A 24,873-nucleotide genomic window follows, 5' to 3' on the forward strand; every position below is an offset into this window, starting at 1 on the left:
TCCGTCGCCTACCACCCCCCCAATTGCGCTATTCAACTACTTGTTTGCCAAGTCCAAAGGCGGAAATTTGTTCTTCAAATTGAAGACATTGACTTAGAAAGACCACCCAAGGAGTTCGATGAAGCAATGATTCGTGATCTTCTTGGCTGGCTCTCGATTGGGATGAAGATTTGTGTAACCATTTTGTTTATTTTTCAAAATTTGTCTTCTTTTTGTTTATTTGTCAAATTTTTATTTTTTAAACATTGCGGATTTGATGTGCAAGCCTACGTTGGTGAGATGTACGGTCCCTACCGATAGTCTGAAACAATTGCTCTTTACAAATAATATGCAAATAAACTTCTACAATCTGTTCACGTCTATCACTGCTTCTGTTGAGATAAGTTCATCACATGTATTTTTATCTTGTCTCGAACGTAGATTTTTTACTAAATTCATGAGTTTGTATCCATTTCTATAAAATATACTATTGTTTATTGTTGACCACCAGTGGTTGTTGCCTAACATCTAGCATGTTTGTTAGCTTTTGATCCTCATGGTCAAGTTTTTTTAATTCAGTTATTGTATGGTGCAACATAGGTTGATGGAAGCATTCTTCTTATCTTCGATCAATTTTCTTATATTTAATAATTTATCTCTATGACCAATATGTCAGGAGCCGGAAAAGATAGGGATTGTGAAGTTAAAGAGTTGGGCTGTGGATGCTTCTACTCTACAACTTTTTTCTATTTTAGATCAAAATTCAAGATTTTAATTTTATCAAATCGCTCAAATTTGTTTCTGTAATTTTTCTTTCTTGCTTTTAGTGTATACTATTATTTATGCGATCTCTATATTATCCACAATTATTTTGATTTCTCGCACTAATTTAGTCACTTTTACGGCAATCTAATTTCATTTTCATCTTGATGAACACGTATTATATGTATATTATTAAATGTTCTCAAGGTGAAAACATTTTTAATGAGAATTATAACTTTTTGGGAACATTGAGTTGAGCCCATTTGCAAGGATTTCAAACTATGTACATTTAAGTTTTTCTCTTTTACTAATTTTAGTTGTGGTGGTTCTTTCATTGTGTTTATAGCTTATTTACATCAGATTTGCTTCACTTTTGCTGAATTCATATTTGAAAAATAACTTGTAGGGGTTGTTTGAAGGTTTGAAAGCGTATAAAAAATATGATGGTAATATTTTACTTGTTCATGCAGACGAAAATGCTTCGATTGAGGATGGGTACAGAGCGTATGTGCATGCCTTCTCTTACGGTCGAATAGTTTGTGGAAGCTGTAAAAGAAATTGTTTTAGCAATTAGAAGATGGGTAATCTAACAATTTCTCATTGCAGTTAAGAACGTATTTATTTATTTTTTGTATAGTGATGTTTAGGCAACTAAGTGGTTTTATGTTGTCATCTTGTTTCAGGTTCCCCCACAAGGTAAATGTTCTTTATATATTGAAGTTGAAAAACAGGAATAAGATATTTTTCATATTAACAATGAACAATACATGTGTCCTATTTATAGAAGAAAGAAGAAATAAGAGAAAGGAAAGCAAATCTCTAATGAATACACAATATTCTATCTAAGTACAATATTCTATCTAAGGAGAATAAAATCTTCAATAATCTCTTTTATTCCAAATCAATTCGGGATTTCCAACACTCTCCTTGAAGTTGGATCATAAATGTTGATCATATCCAACTTGGAGATGAAATCATCGAACTTCTGTTTTGGTAGTCCTTTGGTGAAAACATCTGCAATTTGTGTTTGCGTTGGGACATATGTCATACAAATAGTTCCTTCTTCAACTTTTTCTTTAATAAAGTGTCTGTCCACCTCTACATGCTTGGTTCGATCATGTTGAACTGGATTAAGAGAAATATTGATCGCTGCTTTATTGTCACAATAGAGTTTGATTGGCAATTTCATTGTGATATGTAATTCTTCCAGGAGCTTTTTTAACCACAATGCTTCACACATTCCTTGTGCAACAACTTTGAACTCAGCTTCAGCACTGCTTCTTGCTACTACATTCTGCTTCTTGCTTCTCCAAGTCACCAGATTTCCCCACACAAAAGTACAATAACCAGTAGTTGACCTCCTATCACCAATTGATCCTGCCCAATCTGCATCTGTGTAAATTTCGACCTCTTTTCTTTCACCCCTTTTGAAGAGTAGCCCTTTCCCTGAAGAGCCCTTGAGATACCTAAGTATCTTATATACAGCCTCTAGATGACTTTCCTTTGGGGAATGCATGTGTTGGCTAACCTGACTAACAGCAAATGCGATGTCGGGTCTAGTGTGTGATAGGTAGATTAGCTTTCCCACAAGTCTTTGATATCTATCGACTTCTACCGACATTTCTCCATCTTCATCCTTTTTCCCCACATCTACAGGAGTATCACTTGGTTTACATCCAAGCATCCCAGTTTCAATTAGAAGATCAAGAACATATTTTCGTTGTGATACGTTGATCCCTTGTCTTGATCTGGCGATTTCCATTCCTAAGAAGTATCTCATTGGTCCCAGATCTTTTACTTCAAATTCAGTGGCAAGGTTTTTCTTTAATTTCTCCATTTCTGCTATATTATCACCTGTCAAAATAATGTCATCGACATAAACGATCAGAATCGTTTTAGTACCGTCTTCAAAATCTCAAAGAAACATTGTATGATCTGATTGTCCTTGGTAATATCCTTGACTTTTCTACACTTTTGCAAATCTATCAAACCATGCTCTCGGTGACTGTTTTAGTCCATATAAAGACTTCTTTAGTTTACATACTCGGTTTCTTTCATTTTCCTTACAAAAGCCTGGTCGTAATGTCATGAATACTTCTTCTTCCAATTCCCTATTTAGGAATGCATTTTTAATATCGAGTTGTTGAAGTGGCCAATCCAAATTTGCTGCTAGTGATAGAAGAACCCGAATAGTGTTAAGCTTTGCTACTGGTGCAAATGCTTCTATGTAGTCAATACCGCAAGTTTGTGTATATCCTTTTGCAACCAACCGAGCTTTATACCTTTCCACTGTCCCATCGGCTTTGTATTTCAAGTTGAAGACCCATTTACATCCAACGGGTTTCTTTCCCTGTGGTAAGTTCATCACTTCCCAAGTTTCATTTTTTTCTAATGCTTGCATTTCTTCCAACACTGCTTCTCTCCATTTAGGAAGTTCTAAGGCTTCGTGAATATTTTTCGGAATCACTGTCCTGTCAAGATGAGATGTAAAAGCACGAAATCCTACAGATAGGGCATTATAGGACATGTATTTTGAAATAGGATGAAGTGTACATAACCGTTTTTGTTTTCTGAGAGCAATGGGTAAATCAACATCAGAAATTTCTGATGCTTTTTGGGGTTCTGGAGCTACCATCGGTTCTGACTCTTTTGGTGCTTCAGATGTGAGATTCTCTGAGTACTTTGATTTTTGCTTTCTGGAGTAAACTAGTATTTCCTTATCGTTTTATTTTTCTACCTCTCCCCTAGATTCAAGTTTCTTTCTGGTAGCGGTATTTTAGTTGGTGGCGTATTAATTGATGGGATATGTGACGTATGTTCAGGAGTTGAGAGGCTGAGGTCGAGGAACCGATCTTCATGTGAGATATCCCCCTGAAGATCGGTGGTTGTAAAATATGGGGCATTCTGGAAGAAAGTTACATCAAGGCTTACAAAGGTCCGTTTAGTGGAAGGATCATAACATTTGTAGCCTTTTGAGTAGGAGAATATCCGATCAGGACACATTTAATTGCACGTGGATCAAGTTTACTTCTGTGATTGGGGTGAACATGTACGAATGCGGTGCACCCAAACACTCTTAGGGGAAGATTAGAGTGGAGGCGAGAATTTGGGAAATATTTTTGAAATTTTTGGAGAGGTGTTGCAAAGTTTAGGACACGACTAGGCATTCGGTTGATTAGATAGGTGGATGTAAGGACCGCATCCCCCCAGAATATTTTTGGCATGTTCGTAGTAAACATTAGGGCACGAGCAACTTCTAGAAGATGTCTATTTTTTCGTTCGGCAATCCCATTTTGTTGGGGAGTGTTGACGCAAGTGCTTTGATGAATTATGCCATGAGAATGCAAGAAATTTCCCATGATGTTATTGAAATATTCCGTGCCATTGTCGCTGTGTAAAATTTGAATTTGTGTTTGAATCATAGAGTGGAAGTTTATGAACACGGACCGAACATCGGATTTTTCTTTTAATAAATATACCCAACAAATTCGAGTATGATCGTCGATGAATGTAACAAACCATTTTGCATGTGGTTTGGGACACGTGAAGGCCCCCATACATCACTATGAATCATGGTAAAAGGCTTTGATGGTTTGTATGTGGATTTTGAGAATGTCGTACGTTGATATTTTGCAAGTTCACAAATTTCACATTGAAGATTGACTGATTTTTTATTCAAAAAAATAGAAGGAAAGACATGTTTCAAGTATTGAAAGTTGGGATGACCCATTCTAAGGTGCCATAACATAATTTCACTATTTCTAAGGACAGACGCAGAATCACAAACTTTAATTTGATAGTGTTTACTCACATCAGCCTTTTCAAAGTAGTAGAGTCCTTCACTTTCCTTAGCACTGCCAATCGTCTTCCCCGATGATTGGTCCTGAAAAACATAGTAAGATGGAAGAAATTTAGCAGAGCAGTTAGAGGTTTTTATTAACTGGCTTATGGATAGTAAATTGCATGATAAATTTGGAACATGAAGAACAGGTTCTAAAGTTATAGAGTCGGAAATTTGAATACTCCCTTTTCCTGCGACAGTAGATAGAGAACCATCTGCAATCTTAACTTTAAGATTGCCAGCACATGTTGAGTACGAAGAGAATAAGTGGTAGGAATTCGTCATATGATCAGATGCTCCCGAGTCAATGATCCATGGCGTTTTAGTCTGAGTGATGGATTTTAAAGCTTTCAAAAAGTTACCTCTGTGGGTGAGTGAACTTGAAGGATTATTTGTGGAGTTTTGGCTTGACGGTTGGAGAGTAGCAAACATTTTGTAAAGTTGCTCCATCTGCTCGGGATTAAAAGCACTACTGGAACCTTGGGTATTTTCTGTAGAATAATTAACAGATGCTTGATAACTACGATTTCTATTATTTGCCTCGATTTCCAATCGGTCGGCTTTCTGTGTAAGTCCCAGCATGTGTCTTCCTTATGTCCTGGCTTACGACAGTGTACACACCAGGGTCGACCCTTTTGTTTTTAGCCTAACCCAACTGCTGACCCCTTTTTATATAAGCCCATTCCTCCAGGCCCAACATTAGTAAAATTGAGCCCAACATTAGCTGTAGCCTCGTTTTGAATTTTTGATAGATCCATTTTAAAGTTTGGAGGCCCATTATTTGGAGGCCCAATCCCTTTCACACCCATTCCTGAGCTTTCGATCCCCGACGTTGCAGAGTCGAACACGCTGCTTCCATTCATCATCACCTTCCGCCGGTTCTCCTCTCGCCTTACCTCCGTGAACACCTCTCGCGGTGATGGTAGTGGCTGTCGACCGAGGATTCGACCTCTAACATCGTCGAGGTCACGGTGAAGCCCAACGAGGAATTCAAAAACTCTCTCATTTTCCAGCTTTTTTCGGTAACAGGCGCAGTCTTCAGGGCACTTCCACTTCTCTTCCGAACTCAGATCGAGTTCTTGCCAGAGCGCAGTCATCTCAAGGTAGTAGTCGATTACATCTGGTTCTCCCTGCTTGGTTTGCCACAGCTTCGATTTAATTTTAAAAATCTGGGAGGAGTTTTCAGAATCCGAATAAGTCTCTTTCACAGCTTCCCAAACATCTTTTGCAGTGGGTAGAAACAGGTATGTCTTTCCAATTGTGGGCCTCATGGAGTTGATGAGCCACGCAGTCACCATGGAGTTCTCCGATCTCTACTTCTGAAGGAGAACTGTGTCGGTTGAGGCAGGCATCTTAGTCTCTCCAGTCAGGTACCCAAGTTTGGCTTTTCCATCGATAATCAATTTGATAGATTGCGCCCATTCCCTGTAATTTCGTCCATCCAATTTTTCTACCGTGAATTGAAAGGATGAACCTTCAATTCCTCCACTCACGGCAGAGGTAGCCTCCGTTCGTTCATTGAAAGATTCGGATGTCATTGACCCTCTGTTGGTGGTGGCAGTTTCTGTCATTGGAATGACCCTGATACCATTAAGTTGAAAAACGGGAATAAGATATTTTTCATATTAACAATGAACAATACATGTGTCCTATTTATAGAAGAAAGAAGAAATAAGAGAAAGGAAAGCAAATCTCTAATGAATATACAATATTCTATCTAAGGAGAATAAAATCTTCAATAATCTCTTTTATTCCAAATCAATTCGGGATTTCCAACATATATAAGACCATTGCTAATGGAGAATGGAGCTGCTCTAGGACTTGCACCAGCCTTGAATACATCCTTTTCATTTATGCATCGTACGTGGAAAACTACTTCAAGGTATGATAGTTCTATTCCGCATGCCTCTGCAACCATTATTCTGTTTTTACTTGAATTTTTGGCTAGATAGGGCTCAAAAGTGTATATGGATAAAGTCCAATTAACTTTGCTTCAACTGCTTTTCCAAACTTTCCACCTATACTCTACCCAATTATTCATGAATTAGCAAAGTAACAGAGTTTCTTAGGCAATAATATTAGATTTTGAGGATGTTTGTTCTTTGAATGGTAACTTATATAATTCATAAAGAAGCAAAAAGATGATCTTGCAATTACATTCTCAAATATGCAGAAAGATATCCAAAGTAGCCAAAGAGGCAAATGACTCAAAGAAGATGGAGAGTCAATAGGATTTATGTTACTGTTCACAACCATTCGATAATTTCTTCCAGTTGAGAGTACTTAGTTATTGCTAGTTCTGGTGTTGCATTTGATCAAAGAATAGGTTGTTTGGTATGTCACTCAAATCTTAATCAAAGTTTGTCTTCATACCTGCTGCATACGAAGTGAATCACATAATGATTTAAATCAATTGGTTGACAAAGATTTTCGCCTCTTAGATGCAACTGATAATGTTTACTAAAAACTATATTAAAACTCTTATGTTGTGGACATCAAGTCATTCTTGTGTTTTGAAATAATTTTATTTGGCGAATATTCTCTCTTTGATCAGTAGCATACCTCCTATACAATTTCTATACAAGTTTCTACTACGTACTTCTTCATAAATGAATCAAACGAGGTATACTCTGGACCTTGGAGACTAATGAAACTGCATTCATATTTGAGACTCTGGTGTTTGGATGATCAGTTTGTACCTATCAATGTCATATTTCATTTTTTACTTTTTTACAAGATTTTAAGCTGATAATTTTATCTTCAAATACATGCAACACGGTTGCTTTTAGTCATATCTTGTTTGTATGCATGTACTCTTTCGAACTTGACCTGTTGATGCATTTTAAAATCGACATCATAACTTAATTAACATCTCTTAATCATAATGTTGTTTATCTTTATTATGTTAACAACCTCTTAGATGAACAAGAAGCACTGGGGGATATTTTTGTGATGCTCGATTATAGTATCACTAGCTCACCAAATTTTGGTGATAAAACTTGTGCCTTGGCTAATAGCTGTTGAATAGTGATCTGGAATCAATCTGCATATTTGCTTAGGCTACTGTACGAGAAAAGTTGCATCGAATGGAAAATGGAGAGTGGAAGGCTCTTAGGGAATTAGCTTTCCCTTGTTGACTAGAGAGGAAGGCTTTAAAGAATGGAAAGAAGCTAGAAAGCATTTTTCTTTTTCTTTTATTTAAGTGAGATATACCCTTTTTTTTTTAACAGCATACGTTGAAAGAAAGCCAAAAAAGATTATTTCCCTCTTATCCTCCTCCATATCGATCAAAAGATGGAAAATAATTTTTTTAACATTGCTTAGAAAATTCTCTCTCTTTTTCTGTTGAACCCACCTTTCTCTCATACCAAACATCACCTTAGTTGTTCATTTTGATTCTTTTATAACTCTTATTATATGTTGATCATCTTTAAAGGTTATCTATGATTAGCTTATGATTGTTCTTTTGTTAATAGCTATGCCTAAATAAGCTTTTTTTATATCCTCTTTTTGAATGACTGTTATGTTGAATATATGGGATTAGCTATGCCTAAGCAAAATTTGAATGACATTGGATTGGTTCAACAAGCACCCGGTTTTCGGAAGAACTTTGAAATCACGTACCACTGCTGTTTGTCATTGCAATTTGTCCAAATATTACTGATGTCTTATTAAAAGCTGTGGGATTTCACTCCAAATCGCTTGCAACTCTATCATTAGCATCAATTTCTTTTACTTCTCAATTGTAACTATTTTGATTGCATGGTATATAATTTTTCCCTCTTTGATTTTTATATCTAATAGTATATGAGATGGGAGAAGGGGAAACTTGTCCATGCATATTCTTCTCAGAATCTTGAAGAAATTCTTGTAAATTATTTGTATTACTTTCATCCTATGTCTATTATTTATAGAAATTATTTTCAAAATAAACACAATCCCATTATTTCACGAGTTCCATTTTATGCGACTACAGTAATTTTGATATTCTAAATGTTTTGACATACCCAATATTGTGATCAGAACTGAGGCAAGGAGATATTATTTTCAAATCTATGTACCATGATTAATTTCACCAATATTCTGGGTAATCCACTTTCTCATTTCAAACTCTACATTATATTTTTTAGAGCTCATGCGAAAGAATAAGAGGATGCTTGATGAATCCATCCAAGATATCAAGAGGGAAATACAGGGTTTACAAGCTCAAAAAAAAAACAAATTGTTGAGATTAAAAAAAATGGCAAGGGCATATGGTAAGATGTTCTCTGTAGATAATATTCTTGCAGCTTCTTACACAGTATGACTCTCTTTCCTCCTAGGTCCCATCTGCTTTATTGCCCAAGTTGGTCCCATGAAGATATTTTAGAATAATTTTATGATGAAATTGCTTTTAAAGGTAGATTCATTAATGATGATTTGGTGAATTTCATCTTCAGTGTATGAACCAACCAGAAGAAGTAAGTAACTCGTCCAAATTGAAAGCTTAAATAACAGAAGTGAAAGGGATAGTGATGCACAATATTGAGATGGTACAACAGAAGGCATCGAAAGCTCAAGCCTAAGAGGCTGCTACAAGAGTCGTGAAAGAGACCTTCCCGCAAGCCTCTTGGTTCGCAACCTTCAACGTGATTGCAGGCCCACTATTGTTCTTGTAATTGTTCAACTTTCTACGAGCTGTTTTCTTGTTATTGAAATTAGTTTAAAAGCATTGATATCTCCTTCATAATTTTTTTGACTTCACTGCCATGCCTTGGAGATATATCTTCCGCATTATAAATACTCTTTGTTGCATAAAGCATTATTTCCTATTTTTTTGCATTTAGTTACTGGTATTTTATGTGTATTGATTATGTATGAGTATATGAAGCTAATCTGTCCACAAATATTTTGCATGCCATACTGGTTGGATGTACAAAGTTATTTCATTAGACGTGCTTATTTTGATTCCGTGTATATCCAATCCCATGTTCATATTAATGTGTGGTTTTATATGTATCAACTTCTGTGACTAAAATATCAAATATGTACCTTAGTTCATGTGCACAAGAAAATTTCCAGCCCAAGAAGAATCTCACACCGGCATAATGACATTTAGGAATATATTATTTAGGGTGAATTCAGCCATGAATTTCATTTACAAAGCATATGTCCAAATACTAAGAATTAGTAATTGCCTAAGATTTAAGTGAGAATTTACTGAACTTTCTAAATAATTTCATAAATATTCGACACGCTAGCATTACCTTCAAAATAATACAACTTGTGCATTGCACGGGGCATAAGACTAGTATATATATGAGAGGCACTTTGGGTTTCACCATTCATTTTTGTAACCTTCCTTTTCACACCTGAAGAGTTCATCTACTATTTACTAACTGGTTTTTTACTGTTCATTAAATAATCCCGAGAGAATGCTACTTTACTGTTCATCTATGAGTTTTGCTTCACATTTCACTGTTCATTTGATAATTCGTGTATAGACAAAAAAGGGCAACAATTGTTGACTGAGGAAGTGGGATATGACTGTTGGGTAGCTTCTCAAATACGTTTTCTCGTTCTTTTTCTCACTGTACTGTACATATGGGCAAATATCTTGCTTGCCTCAGCTGTTCATTCAGAAGACTTCGTTTTAGACCTCTCCGATTCTGACTTCGTTTTAGACCTCTCCGATTCTTACTGTTCATTAACAAGTTTTGTACTGTTTACTAAATATCTCTTTTGTTAGTTCAATGGTCCACTTGTCTCGCACGTTTAAGCCTTTTACAGTCTCTCCCTTCCCTATTCTTTTTCTTTTTGCTCTCGTGTTGAGGAAAATTATTGTTTAAAGCTCACGGTGATGAAGAAATCTAACTCAAAAGTGATAGTGAAAGCCAATCTGATGAACTAGATGAAGCAGCAGCAGAAAATGCTGAGTTGAAAGATGAAAAATTCTACCAGAGTGCTGTTTAAGTGCTTCGAAAATCAAGAAATGTAAAGGTGATATTTTCTTTCTGCTGTTATGTTGGGAACTTAAATTTTGAGTTATTGCTAAAAATTATCATTGGATTCCGTATTCCCTTTGAAAATTGTGGACCTTAGAGTTGTGAACTTAATTCAGCCTGTTTAAGGAAAAAGACATTTGGACTGAAGCAACTACGATGAGAGATAGATGCAGCCAGTGTTCCCGGGTATTGGAGGACGAAGGTGTTGGTAATTCCGACTTCGAACTTTGACCTGTGAATGGCAGAGGCTGACTGGGGAGGGATTTTGTATGGAAGGCGAGGTGTTCTTAGTGTTTCCAGCGAACGAGCAAGTAACTAGCAGGGATTACAAACTGAAGCAAAGAAAGAAATGAAGTCGAGGATTCTAAGCTCAAAGTTGAACTGTTTTTTGCCCATTCTTTTTCTTTCTTTCTTTTTTATTTTTATTTTTTGGTAGGGAATGATCTGATTGTTTTTGTTATTTAAGTTGGGTTTTTATGGTGATCTAATTCAAACTGAATCTTCATATTGGAATGTATGGGGATGAACGATGTCCTAATTTAGTTGGTAATTTACTGTCTTATTGGATAAATTGGTTTCATTTGTTCATATTTTGTCTCCTTGTTATATTTAAAGTTAAAAAATGCAAGATCACTGTATTCTTTTGAATGTTTAGGAGGTCTAATTTTGGGAAAAAGCTACTTCCAATAATTAGATGGAAATCCAACAAAAGAGTCAATATTATTTTACATTTATGTGGAATTAGATATGTTTAAAAAATATGGCCTTTACTATAATTCCTTAGAATCCCTGTATTAGAAGCTTCCCAAACCTTTTAAAATTGATGTTTACCTCCTGGACAGAGTCTAAGGTCCAGTTGTTTGTCATGCTATTATATCTTTTATAACATTAAACGAAGATTATGCTTCAAACATGGTTGTGTTTAAAGATTTGGTGATGAAGACTAATGGATTCATAATAGCAGTTAGGAACAGTAGTCAATGATGGCTAACATGAGTATGTTATTAATTAAGTTTAAGCTCATTACATACTGTGGAGTTTTTATTGCATATTCATTGCATAATCATAACGTTGGCCACTATATTTACTCCATAATAAGAGTTGAAAGAATGTTTTCATAGGGAAACAAATCTTTCAACCCTTAAATACACACACACACACACATACTTGGACATTTAAATGTAGACTTAAATTCTTGGCATCCCATAATCAAATTATTTCCTATCAAGTGCACTGCCGTTTAAATCATTGTTCATGATCTGACTTTATTTTGCTTCATTATTTGCAGATATGTGTTATAACAGGTACATCAACTGGTTTTGATCAGACAGTGCCATGGATGTTCTATCATAAAGTTATTGGGGTATCAATCTTTTTCCTTTTTGTTGAAGGGAAGGCTGCATCTCTTGCTATCTCCAAAGTCCTTGAATATATTCCTATGAGTTTTTTTCCTGCATGTACTCTTCATCTATTCTTTTGATCAAGTAACTACTCTTTTTAAGGCTGATATAATCACTTTGCATTTGCAACACAATCTACTTAAATATTATGTCATAAAATACTTTCTTTACCTTAAAAGGAAAAGAAAAATACACCTGCAAACTATGTTGGTCTTCAAGGGAATTGTAGAGAGGTGCAAAATAGAAAGATGTTTAGATTGATTTTTGGTCAACTATATAAACTATGTTGTGAAAAAAAATATTTCACGTGTTGTTTCCTTGTGCAATCATTTACACTTAACGTCTATCACTTAGTTTAAATAATAACAAATGCCTCCTTGCAAGTGGAAAATTGCATTGCTATCCCATGATCTTTTATTGCAGCTAGATCCCTGCGCCATGTTATTCTATTTGCTGGTATTAACTCATTGAAAGTATTTTATGCACTAGAAATATTTCTTGAAACTTGACAATAGGTTTTGAGTTATGTGCACCTCGAATGTAAATGTATTTAATTATATAGGAGATAGTTCTGCCTTTCTTTTTTTTTCTGAAGTCTGTTAATGCATTGTTGTAAAATGAGTTTGTGCATTTTTTTTATTTTTTATTTTTGTGACAATATTGTTAATTATTATCTAGATAAATCCAAAGAAGGAATATTCATTTGTTACTGAAAGAGTGCCTATTTAGAGATAAAATACAAATTGTGCAACAGCAAGTGAACCGAAATTGTTACTTTTAATATTATGTGATACATAAATACAGAATGCTCTCTCTTCACCTGAAGAAGTTTGAGTCTTAATTATCCTCCATGAGTAACAAGCTAAATTTTTCCACTCTTTTCACTTGTTAGATTCTTAACACCGGTGTTATGGACTGTGCTACAATAGTTTGTCTTACTAAATTGTTTATGATTTAATGATGTAGGTATTCCTTATAATACTAATCATAAGAATTGTTCTCCAATTTAAACATGCTACCAATTGTTATATTATATTCTCTGATCTACTAAGAGCTATTTGCGAATTTTTTACCTATTTTTTGTTCACAAGTTATATAAACTCTTTCTATCATTGTCCTCTTTCCTGTTGATTCTTCTGTTGAATTGATTTACTTCCTTGACTGTTGTTACGGAACCTTTTCATATGCCTTTGTAAGACCAATTCCACGGTCAATACTTATTTGGTAATTTTTCCAGGTTTTAGAATTGCAAGCAACAATGATGGAGATTATGGAAGTTGCTGATTTATAAAAGCAGAAACATAATAAAACTCAAATGAAAGCACTTGTGAGATTGTCAAAACTTGAGGTCATCATGTGATTTCTTTAATTTAGATTTAAGCTTTAGCTCTTTAGTTGACATCTTATTAGGTTTAGTTTTGATCATATAATTCTTCTTGTTTTTTGTCTTATTATTATTATGGATAACAATATGTTTTCTCTTTGCTTTCTGTATTTTGAAGACTCTGAATGCTAACCTTGCCAGGTTTCTTGATGCTGCATACCATTTCTCTCCCCTACCTCTATTTGGTTTCTTTTCTTTCTTTTTACTTTTTCAACCATAGCTAAATGATCCATGAATACCTTGAGAACACTCTAGACTAAAGGAGGACTTGGAGATCTATTTAATTATGTTTATTTCTTCATGTTTGTTTTAAGTTTTTGCTCAATAGCTAAGTATCAATAAGCGAGTAATTTATCAGCATATTGGGAAGTTAGTGTTACTTGTTCAATATGGTTTCAAAATCGACCTTGAGAAATGATTGAATTGAAATTGTACAATGGTTCTATATGGTAGCATGATAGCAAATTGATATACTAATGATTTTGTGCATGGTGGACTAGGCTGATCATATCGCTAAACTTTGTCAAAAGATTCAGTTCAAAGTAGGAACTGATAGAAGCGTGCTTTTCGTATCTTAATTGGGAAGTAACTTTAGTTTCTATGCCTCTCTTTTTAGTTCCTGTCTTATGTGTGCTTATCTATCCGTGCCAGAATGACTTGTTTGAATGTGCCCTGGTAACCCAGAGGCTTGTCACTCCAAAGAACTTGTAGTATGGTACATCAAATTTTATTTTTTGGGCAGAGACCATTTAATTCTCTTTTTCCAATTTTCCTGCACTTCATATTGACTGCTCAGAGCTATTGTGCTTTTATTTTTGTTTCGAACGATCCAACATTTTCATTTTATTTTAACATCCTTGAAGTTTAGCGTTGAACTTAATGTCAGTATATAATGGATATTATATTTTATTATTCAATACTCAATATGCATATGCGGAGTACTCTGGTTAATTATGAGATAAATAAGTACGCAATGGCACCATTTTTAGCATTCAGCTTGTATTGTTGTTCTAGAAAATTATCACTAATGGGGAAACCCTGAAAGATTGTTGAGCGTTTCATCTATGTTTTGACATATTTAACTTTGTGAAGCAAATAGACAATTTTTATTGACAAATAGAGCTTAGTTACTAAGATATATTGTTTCCTCTTGTAGAATTGAGAATGAAAATATCAGCTACGCGTCAAAAATGGGACAACGTAAGCATCTTTTGCTTCTTCATTTAGTCAGAATATTCCTTATATCTTCTCAACTAATTTTCCATGCAAATGGCTTGTAGCTGGTGGCTTCAAAACGTGTCGAATTTGAAAGGAAGATGCTTAAGGCAAAGTATTACTGTAACTAATAAAGTGGAACAAGTAAAGGTGACATACTTCCTTTTCTATTGAACATTATTTGTATATTTGACGTTGTCCTGGAAGTATACGAATCTTTGTAGAACTATCATATATCTTGTTCAGTGTATTACAAATTTTAATATAGAATGTGCTTCTTAATCTGGCTTATATTTTGAACATTAGGATTATCATGGTATTGATTCTATCATATATCAGGTGGATCCGTTCAATTTCGTAATATTTGTAACATGAATGAATAAATTGTGTGTAAGATTTGTAGATGAGAAAGGTATAGTATTCTATCCCTCAGAGAAGGCTGTTTATGACCCAGTAACTCCATGTCTACATTAAAGCCAAAACTTGTATATGAAATTGCAGTATTGGACAGTAATGCACTAGGTAATATGCAATATTTTAACTTACTTTTCTACCTCAATCTTATATTGTGTTGTCCAGTCCAGTGCAGCCTACAAACATATCAATATGATGTCATGCCACTAAGTAACTAAACAATTCCACTTGTCGATTCAACTAAATCATATTAATTTGGTTGCATATTATTGACTCATTCTTATGTGAAAGATTTCAGTGAGTAGTACGAGGAATTTGTTGCAAGTATTTCTCTTGTGACTGCCAGCCCACTCATTGTTTCCTTTCCCCTACCCATTACTAAACCAACAATACTTTCAACAGTATATTTAATTTGCAGTTATCGAAAACTAATTATCTCGACTAATGCCAATAAAGGCACTGCAAACAAACATTGAAACAATTAAAGGGAATTCAAGAATCCAACTGAACTGAAAATTCAGCTCAGCCAAAGGCTCGATCAATTGACTGACCATTTGATTCAGAAGCAAGCATAGGTTTGTCTTCTATTTGCTTTTTTTAGTTGCAGCTGATTATTATTTAGGAAATTTATTCTTGGCACGTTATTATATCATACATTTATCGAAAAAAAATTTCATGTTTCAACTTCCAGCTAAAAATAAAAGGAGATTAAGAGCATCGTTAACCTTGCTTAAAAATATGTAAAAATGTGTTTACAAACATGTTTGGATAAGTTACTTCTGCTTAATTTTAAGTAAAAGTTACTTACTGTGAAAATAACTCTCACTTTACTGACAAAATAAGAAACTTAGTTCCTATTTTGATCAATTAATTGTTTACTCAAAAGTGCACCTTTTATGTAGCCAACTATGTTGAACTGAGTTTATGTATAAACTTTGCTGTTGAAAATTATGTTTAGAATTTAACAACTGAGTTTATTGGTTGAACAAGCAACTTTTGGTCTTTTATCAGGTTGAGACACTATCCTTAGATGGAAAAAATAATGAATATGTTGAATATCTTATGCCAAGTGAGGTGGAGAAAGTTAATTTGACATTTTATGCAAATTCAAGGGAGAAGGATCATTGATGTCCTAAATATCCAATCTGATGTTCCTCCTTTCAACTCATATTCAAATAAATTGAGACATACCATTCATTTTGCCACCAATAAATCAAATTCTAGAGGTAAGGAGAGAAATAGCTCTTTTGGATTGAAGAAAAAATATCGACATTTCTATTGTACTAATAATAGAAAGTTAACATAGCCCAAGCTCACGTTTGCAAGGTGATCTCTGCAAATTGAAATGAGTCATAGTTCTATTATTGAGTTTTATTTTCAACCCTTGCATCAAATTATGAGTTTGTTGGAATGTAATAGAGATTGATATAGTACTTTTTTAAAATTGTAATATGGATATATTTAGAATGAGATAAATATATAAAAATCGTGTGGATATATTGCCCTTGTTTGGTAGGTATTAAAATTAATTCAGGTCAAATTCAATAATTGCAACGACAACGAGGACGAGCGAGGTATGAATTGTTTGACCCAATTCTTTTACGCAAATTTCTAGAAATTATGAAAAGAAAGTTGGGAATTTTTGTTCTGCTGGTTTCCAAATGATAATTTGGTTTTTGATGTAATTTTTAATTGTTTTAGGTCTATAGTGGAAAATGAATGGTTTTATGCTTATTTGATTTAATGGGATCTGATTTTAGTTAAAAAAAAGTTTGATTTTTTGTTATTACATTTCAAAAGAAAAGAAATTCATATTTGGTTTCAATGCTGTCGTGCTCAGTTGAATTTTCTTTTTAGGGTTTTTATAGATTGATTTTCTTAAAATCTATTTTCATTTTGCTGAATATTTTGAAATATTTTTTTGAAAATATAACATATAGTTAATTGTTTTAAATCATATAATGGAAAACAAATCGTTTTTATGTGTGTATGGATGTTATGTTTTGAACTTTGCTTCTTCTTTTTTTTTTCTTATATTGATAAATCTGTTTTTTTGAAGTTAATGTTTCAACCTGAGACATTTTTTGAGTGCTGTGATTTTTGTTAGGTAAGGTTTCATATGTAGGGGTTTTAGGATTTCATTTGTTTTTGGGGATTTTGAGTAAATCATTTTAAGGATCTTTGATTTATAGACCCAATGTTTTTTTACTTTAAGGCTACTAGAGTTTTTAGTACCGAGGTCAACTCTCAAGCCCTCTCTCTCCTACTCCTCTTCTTGCCTTTCTCTTTCATTTCCAAACCAATCCTCTGAGGCATATCCAAGCGTTGCTACTCAACCATAATCTACCTTTTTTTTAGATATTCTTACCCAATATGATCGAAGCAACAATGATTTCATGGAATAGTTTCAACTTCCTGAGTTAGACACACGATTATTGAACTCAGTACTATCATGTTGTATGTATCCCTTAACAAACTTGGAAAAGGAAATGACTAAAACGTAAAAGGAATATACATTAGATAAAATATATGGAATCATAGAATTGCAAAAGTAGTAATACTTATAATAATGCAAAGTGATTTGACTCTTTTATATAATAATAATAATAATAATAATAATAATAATAATAATAATAATAATAATAATAATAATAATAATAATAATAAGATCCTAGACATTCCCTAAGACTCATTCAATCTGGTTAGCACAATTGTTGTATATTTTGCTATTGTGTGAGTGCAAAATAACTTCAATGATAGTAGATATCATTAAGTATCAAGTATCTTCTTCATCAACAAAAATGCGGTAGTCATTTTGAAGGATGAAATCTCTCATGGTAGGAAGAAGTTGGCAATGAGAAAGGATACAAGATACTAAGAATGGATTGAGGAGAAGGAATAGTAGGAAATTTTGGTAACCTAAAATAAGATTTCCACATTCAAAACATTAATTAAACACTAAAAAGAAATATAAGAAATGTAAACTCCATAGATATCTGACTCCATTCTCCTTTAATATTGAAGATATTTTTTTCGGCTTCTACATTTGATGGTTTAAACTGGCTTCATAATTGGAACAAGTTATGATTCAATCCAGATTTCAATTCAATTTTTCACAAATTATGATTCCTAATTGTTCCATTCAATTCAAAAACGGCATGAGAGTTTATCAGGAAATGAGGTTTTATAAGTGCATTTCACTGTCGCATCATATTTGTCAGCTGAACACTATTTTCAATTAAAATAGTCATATGTTCAACTATTACTCAAAAAAGGCCAAATGAATATTAGGGAAAAAATTTAAAAAGAAAAATCAACTCATTTTTTTACTTACAAATTACTTTTCATGAATTTTTCTCCAAAAAATACAATCAAAGGGAGGAAACTTACAATTTCTGTTAACTAAAATTTTAGGCTCATTTTATTTAAGCACAGCAAATCATCCATATAAATGGGTTCTTCTCCCTCTTTCCACGTGTACATATAACATGAAATGCATGTACATTACTTAAATATTTATATATGTATATATACTACATACTTCAGCTTGACAGTTTTTTGTTAATTTTGCAGTCGTTTGTTGTTGTGGTAGAATTTCTATATTTTTATTCTATGTATGTTAGACGATTGTATATTTTTATCCTATAGGGGACGAAGAACAAATGTAGAGAGTTTGAGATTATGTGTAAAATTGTGATGTATTGCTGTATAGAATTTATTTCGTCAAAATAAATAAATTATAATTTTTGTGTAATATATATTTGTGCTTTCTAATTCAAATGCATATATCTAATGTGTTTTTTTTATGTCGTATTTATAGTTAGTTTAGTACTAGGTACGAGCATTTTCTTGTGCCTTTGGATTCTTCGGAGCCATCTGCAAATCAATTGCCTAGTTTTTGTAACATTGAAACCGTTCACGAAAGCACAAGTGAATCATATAATGCGTTCGTTCGTCAAAAAAAGTCAAAGACAGGCGGACAGGAGGAATCGAAACCAAATTGTGGGCATTGATCGTCGTAGAAGAGTAAGTGATCCTAGAGTATCTGAAAATCATAATCTAGGTGCTACTCAAGTTGATCAACATATAATACGTTTTGAATCTGAGCCTTCTACTTCGAATGAAAAATTGATAATTTTCATCTTTCCGAACTAGAAGGAAGTGTTAATTTGTTAAATATACCAATTACTGCATATGTATTATCGACATGCAACTATTGTAAACATTGTGGTGCACGTAAATTCTATTGGGAAAGTAAAGGTTTTTGTTGCTCTGATGGAAAAGGTAAACTATTTATATAAGATTCGCCAACTGAATTATATGATTTATTTACTTCTAAAGAGCTGACATGTATAAAATTCAAAAAGTTGTCACGTGGATATAATGATCACTTTGTGTTCACTTTGTTTGGTGTGAAGTATGATAAAGAATTTTTTCAAATATATAAAGGTATTTACACATTTAGAGTTCAAAGACAAGTATATCATTATGTAAATAAATTTATGCCAAAAAATAATACGTCTTCTTATATGCAGTTATATTTTTATGACACAGAAAATAAGCTTGAAAATCACATGAAAATTTCAGAAAATTTAGTTGAATCTACTATGATTATTTTAATTGAACTCTTGAAAGTAAATCCAAATAGTAAATTCTTTAAGTTTTTAAGTGATATGACGAACCTGCACAATCATCGTATACAAATAAGATGTGACCCAGGAATTGATCAGAGTGTTTTTAATACTCTTTCAGCGTCTCATGTAGCTACTGTATGGGTTGAGGATGATGAAAATACAAATACTAGTCTTCGTGATACTATTATTTATGGCCATTCTGGTGATTCTCATAGAGTTTATTATTATTATGGTTGTTATGATCATTTGCAATATCCTTTGATTTTCCCATGAGGCAATTTGGTTGGCATGAAGGCATACAAAGATGCAAAAACATAAATGTTCAGCCTCGTAATTTGGTCGATTGTGTAGCGGTTCCTAACACAATAAATTCTGAAATTGAAATTATTGAAAAAGAGGCTGCAGCTTTGTTCATATAATTTTTCGTACAATTTCTAATTTTTACAATGTCACTGTTGTTACTGAATATGAAATTTTTTCCTATTTTTCTCATGCAGTGCTTAATGGAACAAAGAAAAGATCTCAAGTTTCTTGTCGCAAATAGTATTCATACAAGTTGCAAATTAGGCACTCTGGTAAGTTTGTATTACTTCATACTTGTAGACTTTTTCAACAGTATGTTGTAGATATGTACGTTAAGATTAAAACTATCAGGTCAGATTATTTTCGAAAGAATCAGAAACAAATTTGTGCTGAACTCTATTAAGATTTTGTGGATAGTGTTCAAAATGGGGAAACAAGAGGATACAAAATTGGAAAGAAATTTGTTTTACCACAATCTTTTACACGTGGTACTAGAGATATGCTAAGAAAATACTTAGATGCGATGGCCATTGTTCAAGGTTTTGGAAAATCAGATATATTTTCAACTATAACATGCAATCCAATTTGGCCTGAAATTAGGCAAGAACTAAAATACAATGATGAAGTTCAAAATCGATCAGATTTAATTGCACGTATATTTAGAGCAAAATTAGAGGAGTTAAAAAATGATTTATGTAAAGAAAATATCTTAGGCCCTGTTGTTACTCCTACATATATGGTTGAATTCCAAAAAAGAGAGCTCCCTCATGCGCATTTGTTGATTTTTAATTGTGCCCATAAAATAGTATGTGCTGAACAAGTTGATAAAATAGTATCTTGTGAAATTCCTAATGAAAATAAGTATTCTCATCTTTATTCTATTATTGTAAAACATAATATGAATGGTCCATGTAGAAACCTTAATCCAAAGAATGTATGTATGTTAAAAAATACTAGTTGTAAAAATAAATATCATAGAGATTACTATAACGCTACTATATTTGATGATAATTCATATCCATCGTACAAACGTCATAAAAACGGTATTTTTATTAAAGTTAGAGGCCACATGTTAGACAATCGATGAGTTGTTCCATATAATCCTCATTTAAGTGAAAATTTTGACCATCACATTGACGTTGAAGTATGTTCATCTATTAATACTGTAAAATATTTGTATAAATATGTATATAAATGACATGATCGCATTAATTTTTTTGTTGGCAAAAATGAAAATATGGAAGTTGATGAAATTTCTGCTTATCAATCTGCTAGATGGATATCTTCACCTGAAGCTATAAGGAGAATTTTTTCTTTCAACTTATCAGAAATTTATCCGAGTGCTTATTCTTTACAACTCCATATTAAAGATCATCAAGAAGTAAAGATGATTTATGTAGTATTGTTAACAACAATGAAAATATGAGGAGAACTATGTTAACTGAATTTTTTCAAATAAATAAAATAAACGAATTTGCTCGAACATTGTCGTATAAAGATTTTCCAGCACATTTTGTCTAGAATGCATAAAAGAAAATTTGGACTCCTAGAAAACAACAATTTGTTATAGGACGAATTGTCACCGCGAATCCAAGTGAAGGGAAGAGATATTTTCTTCAAATTCTTCTTAATCACATTAAAGGGCCAACGTCATTTGATGATTTAAAAACTTTGAATGGGGTAACTTATGCTACATATCGAGAAGTAGCACTTTCACATGGTTTTTTAACGGGAGACACAATCATTGTGAAGAATGTTTATCTGAAGCTATTGTATACGAAATGCCTGGTTCTTTAAGACGTCTTTTTGCTACAATGCTTACGCTTTGAAATCCTGATAATCCAAAGTTATTGTGGAATAAATTTAAAGCCTACATGATTGATGATTATGTACATCAAAATATATCTTTGGAAATTGCTGAAGTGCGAGCTTTGGAAGATATTAGTTCAATTTTAGAACCTATAGGTAAAGACATCAATGACTATGGAATAGTGTCATTTCCTGTAGATATAGATGAGACTGAGAGATTGAATTGAATGGTTGCAGAAGAAATCATGAATTTTGATGTTGAAAGAGGCCTTGCTTGTGCGACAATGTTAAATAAAAAACAACAAATTGCATACGATACGATAATGGAAAAAGTAAAAACAGAATCAAGTGGTATTCACTTCATTGATGGTCCATGGGAGACTAGGAAGACTTTTTTATACAAAGCACTTCTAGCTGGCGTAAGATCTCAAAATTTAATTGCTTTAGCAACAACGTCCTCTGGAGTATCTGCATCTCTTTTACTCGGATATCGAACAGCTCATTAGAGATTTAAAATTCCTTTAAAAATAGCTGGTAAAGTTAGCTGTTCTGTTAGCAAGCAATCGGCTTTGGGAACCTTGTTAAAAATGTGTAAGTTAATAATTTAGGATGAAGCACCCATGGTAAACCGTCGTGCTATTGAAGCCGTGGAGAAAATTCTTAGAGATGTTGCTGATTGTGATTGCCATTTGGTGGGAAAGTCATAATTTTTGGAGGAGATTTTCGACAGGTTCTACCAGTATTACCAAGAGGGAAAAAAGAAGACATAATAAAAGCTAGCTTAGTTTTCTCAGATTTATGGCCTTTATATTTACAACTACCTTTGGCTGAAAATATGATAGCAAAATTAGATCCTGTGTTTTGCAATTACTTACTTATAATTTTAGATGTGACAGAAAAAGAATACAGTTGTGATTGCATTCAACTTCTAAACAGTTTAACTTTACCATTCGAAGATGAGATTATATCTTTAAAAAATTTGATACATCATATTTTTTCAAATATAGAAGCATATGATGATAATTTACATGACATGATGAACAGAGTTATTCTTACTCCTAAAAATGAATGTGTTGACTATATTGACAAAATTTTGCCCGATCAAATTTCTGGTGAAATTTTTACATACTATAGTTTTGATGAAGCAATTGACAAATCAAAACAGAGCTTGTAGGAAGATTTTTTAAATAGTTTACACCAAATGGTATTCCACCACATGAATTGAAACTTAAGGTAAATTATCCAGTAATGTTATTGCTAAATATCAATCATTCTGAAAGTTTATGCAATGGGACACGCCTTACTTGTCAAAAGTTTAATAGAAATGTAATTTTGGCTAAAATCACAACTGGTAAATATCATGAAAGATACGTGTTCTTACCAAGGATCCCCTTTGTACATCTTCAAAATGATCGAAATTCAATTCAATTTAAGAGGACTCAATTCCCAATTAGACCTTGCTTTTGCAATGACAATAAATAAAGTACAAGGTCAAACCTTAGATTTTGTTGGTTTATACCTTCCAGAACCAAGTTTTTACCATGGACAACTATATGTAGCATTATCGAGAGCAAAAACAAGTAAATCTTTGAAAGTTTTACTCAAACCGTCAAATGCAGACAATTTACACAACTCATGCACTAAGAATGTGGAGTACAAAGAAATTCATTCATCTATACATTCATAAAACTACAATCTTTTCATAGGTATGTATTTACTTTTGTTTTCAAATTCAATACAGTTTATTATTATCCACTAGTTTCATTGTTTTTATATGAGTTATAAAGATTAAACATCTAGATTTTACATCTTTTGTTAATTGGTTTGGAATCTGCATTTAATTCAAGAGGGTTAACTAAACATTTAGCGTCATTTATACAAATGACTTTCGTTTGATACGCTTCACTTTTATATTGCTTTTTTTTTTCTTTCTTTGTTGGTTTTTACCACCGTTTCAACCACTTTATGCTTTTTTTTTTCTCATTGTTTATTTAAGGATGGAACTTCTGCCTGCAATAACAAGTGATTGCCGACGTACATTTCCATCTTTATACTAGCAAACATGTCATCCATCAAATATAGTTTATATTTGTACGGTGAAGGATGAAGAAAGATTGATTTTAATGAACTTCTTAACAAGCTTAATCACATTCATTTCTTTTTATTCCTGGTAATGGTGGAAGTTACAAATATAGAAGTCTTCTTATTTATTTTTAATTGTCAAGCATATTTTGGGATGATTTCTTAGGATTAATAGTAATCTAAAGTTGTTCATGAGCTTAATCATGCTCATTAAAAGAAATTAGGCAATTAGCCATCCAATAGTTCGTCTATTTTTGTTCGTGTCTTTGTATCTCTTATCGTGATAAACGTTAAAATTATATTACTATTTGTATTTATTGGTGAATCGACACTTTTGTTAAGAAGACTTTTCTCTGAATAGGTAGGGTAAACAATTTACTCAATACATAGTGTCAATGGTTTTGTATTATTAAAATATTCTTATATGATGATGCGATGCCGTATGGGTTATAAATTTTTATATAATTCTCAAGTTATATGATAATGATGAAAGCAAATGCTTTATTTGTAAATTGATTAAAAATGCTTAAAATTTAAATTGATATTCGCTAATTGAGTATTTATTGTTTTACTACTTTTCCCTCATTGATTAGGTAACATCACTGGTTGCGGAATGTAATAGAGCTTATGAAAAAGACATATTGTTATGTAGCCTACTACGATGGTTTAAATTGCTTAAAGTTAATTCTTTCTACCACTCATTAGACTTCGATTGTACAGTCTTGGTAACTATTTCTTCCCGATGTTTTCTTATATTAATATATACACAAATGCTTGTCTATTCAAAATAATAAGCTAATTATCATCCTCAAATGAAAGGTCAGGGCATTTTTCAAATTTGTTAGTATAAGAGATGAAAGAGTTGCAACTCCTAAAAGAATTCCATCCACAAAAGGTATGTTTTTTACTTTTCACGCGCCTCTTTGATATCTTTCCATTCAAGAATATTTGAAAATCTTCTCATGTTCTCCCGTTTCATGAATTTTTGGATTTTTTACCGTTTGATTTTATCGTTCCATCTATTTCTTTTGTTGGAAAGTACTGATGGCTACAATTTTTTTAAGTT

General features: G+C 32.9%; 1 long non-coding RNA gene across 1 annotated transcript; it reads left to right on the plus strand.

Annotated features, from left to right (window-relative positions):
• Window positions 1–1,169: 1,169 nt before the first annotated feature.
• LOC111407107 lies at window positions 1,170–14,847 on the plus strand. Its single transcript, XR_002705030.1, has 7 exons — window positions 1,170–1,322; window positions 1,425–1,437; window positions 8,713–8,838; window positions 9,022–10,561; window positions 10,683–13,314; window positions 14,507–14,550; window positions 14,631–14,847. It is a non-coding gene; the product is annotated as an uncharacterized LOC111407107 (long non-coding RNA).
• The last annotated feature ends 10,026 nt before the right edge of the window (window positions 14,848–24,873 follow it).

The sequence above is a fragment of the Olea europaea genome, chromosome 13, assembly GCF_002742605.1.
Source record: "Olea europaea var. sylvestris chromosome 13, O_europaea_v1, whole genome shotgun sequence".
In the NCBI taxonomy this organism is placed as follows: Eukaryota; Viridiplantae; Streptophyta; class Magnoliopsida; order Lamiales; family Oleaceae; genus Olea; species Olea europaea.